The sequence below is a fragment of the Phoca vitulina genome, unplaced genomic scaffold (genome assembly GCF_004348235.1).
Source record: "Phoca vitulina isolate PV1807 unplaced genomic scaffold, GSC_HSeal_1.0 scaffold125, whole genome shotgun sequence".
NCBI lineage: Eukaryota > Metazoa > Chordata > Mammalia > Carnivora > Phocidae > Phoca > Phoca vitulina.
In genome coordinates, this window is record NW_022589828.1 from 430530 (window position 1) to 433049 (window position 2520).

Sequence of the window (2520 nt, forward strand, 5' to 3'; positions counted from 1 at the left end):
AATTCCCTAGATACTGGTTCTTATCTAGATCCAGACTTGGAGCACGGCACCATGCGTGTTGTTGTGAGATTTACGTAAACCACTTAGAACCGTGCCCGGCCGCTCTTTAGCTCTATCCGAGGGGTCATTGCTAGGGTTGTTCTGTGGATGGAACAACCTCTAGAGGTTCAGGCGAACTTGGTGTCTCTCTAGGACTGTATGGTGGGGATGTTGGAGGAAATTCTCTGGTGAGGTGCTCATCTACCCAAGAGCTTACGGTGCTTCTCACTGCTTCTCAGGTTAAGGTGTTAATACCCATGGAATGAGACGGGTACAGCCGCTCAGTAGACACCCCACATTCCGCGTGTCTGGAAGCAGAAGGCGGGCTGCTGGTCTATTACTCAGTCCTGTTTGGTAGACACTGTGTGGTCAAGAATAGGCAGGCTATGGTGATGGGTATTGAGGAGGGCACGTTCTGCATGGAGCACTGGGTGTTATGCACAAACAATGAATCATGGAACACTATATCTAAAACTAATGATGTATGGGGATTAACATAACAATTAAAAAAATTAAAAAAAAAGAATAGGCAGGCTAATAAAAAAAAAGAAAGAAATCTTGCCATTTGCAACGGCGTGGATGGAGCTAGAGGGTATTATGCTAAGCGAAGTAAGTTGATCAGAGAAAGACAAGTATCATATGATCTCACTGATATGAGGAATTTGAGAAACAGGACAGAGGACCATAGGGGAAGGGAGGGAAAAATGAAACAAGACGAAACCAGAGAGGGAGACAAACCATAATCTTAATCTCAGGAAACAAGCTGAGGGTTGCTGGAGGGGAGGGGGGGTGGGAGGGATGGGGTGACTGGGGGATGGACACTGGGGAGGGTATGTGCTATGGTGAGCGCTGTGAATTGTGTCAGACTGATGGATCACAGACCTGTAGCCCCGAAACAAATAATACATTATATGTTAATAATAATAGAAAAAGAACAGGCAGGCTAGTCCCTTCGTTAAACAATTCTCCTGCTCCACGGGCATTATTCCTAACAGCCCCAAGGCTTCGGAGCTCGGGTGCGCGCACCCTGAGAGCCGCAATTTCCCCGGGCCCAAATCAAGGCGATAAGCAGAGAGACGCACCCAACTGGCCTTCCTCCCGAGGGGCCCCGGGGAGGGGACGAGGGTCGTGGGCGGGCACGGCGTGGCAGCGGTACACGATCCGCAAGGAGCCTGCGAGCCCGACACGGGCGCAGGAGCAGGGGAGCGGTGTGGACGCCGCCCGGGCCGCTGCAAGCGGCGGCACGAACGAGGAGCGGCCACGGTCCCGCAGGAGAGGCCCGAGCGGCCGGCGCGGACTCGAGCGCGGCTTCCAGGCAGGCGGGCAGGATGCGGGGGACGCGCGGCTTCCAGGCAGGCGGGCAGGATGCGGGGGACGCGCGGCTTCCAGGCAGGCGGGCAGGATGCGGGGTGCCGCCCGGGCCTGGCCGACTGGGCTCCCCGGGGTCCCGGCCCGCTGGGAGCATCCCCGCGCCGCGGGCTGTGCTCCGGGAGGCCGCGCGTCGGCCGGACGGCTCGGGTCTCCCCCGGACGCGGGAAGGCGGGGAGCAGCCGCGGTCCGCGCGCCCCTTCTCCGCCGCCGCTGCTCGGGGCTCCTGAGGGCGCGTGCTGGGCCCCGCGGCTCAGACGCAGAGGCGCCGCCCTCTCCCGGAGGGACCGGGGCGGCCGTGCAGACCGCAGCGGCGCGGCTCGGAGGCGGGCGGGCGGCGGGTGCGGGAGGCGGCCCCGCGGGGCCCGAGGCTCTGTAGAGCGCGCGCCGGCGCCGGGGAAAGCATGCTCCAGTGGCGCAATCGGTTAGCGCGCGGTACTTATACGGCAGTATATGTGCGGGTGATGCCGAGGTTGTGAGTTCGAGCCTCACCTGGAGCATGTTTTCTTCCCTTTGCGATTTCAGATTCCTCTTATTCTAATGCATTTTTGCCTCCTCCGGAAAGAAAAAGCTGGAAGGAGGGTATTTTATTTTCCATGCTGAGACCGCGGATATTCCCACGATTAAGGAGGGCATTTGGTAGTTTTCGAACAGGAAGAAACCACAGACCAGAAGGAGGCCGATGGAGTTCACCCGAGACCTTACAACCACTGCACGGCTTCGCAGGAACCCCTCATCCTTTCCCCGCTCCTTTCTTTAAAGGAATCCTCAGCTCTCTGGGAACTGAGCAGGGGAGCGGAAAACCTGGGCCCTGCGCTCTGCGGTTTGGGCAGCTCCGGGGTCAGCTCCCGGGGTCAGCTCTGGGGTCAGCTCCGGGGTCAGCTCCGGGGTCAGCTCCGGGGTCAGCTCCGGGGTCAGCTCCGAGGTCAGGTCTGGGATCAGCTCCAAGGTCAGCTCCGGGGTCAGCTCCGGGGTCAGCTCCGGGGTCAGCTCTGGGGTCAGCTCCGGGGTCAGCTCCGAGGTCAGCTCCGAGGTCAGCTGCGGTGTCAGCTCCCAGGTCAGCTCCGGGGTCAGCTCCGAGGTCAGCTCCGAGGTCAGGTCTGGGATCAGCTC

General features: G+C 59.7%; 1 non-coding gene across 1 annotated transcript; it reads left to right on the forward strand.

The window, feature by feature from the left end:
- Positions 1-1813: 1813 nt before the first annotated feature.
- TRNAI-UAU lies at positions 1814-1907 on the forward strand. Its single transcript has 2 exons — positions 1814-1851; positions 1872-1907. It is a non-coding gene; the product is annotated as a tRNA-Ile (tRNA).
- Positions 1908-2520: the final 613 nt, after the last annotated feature.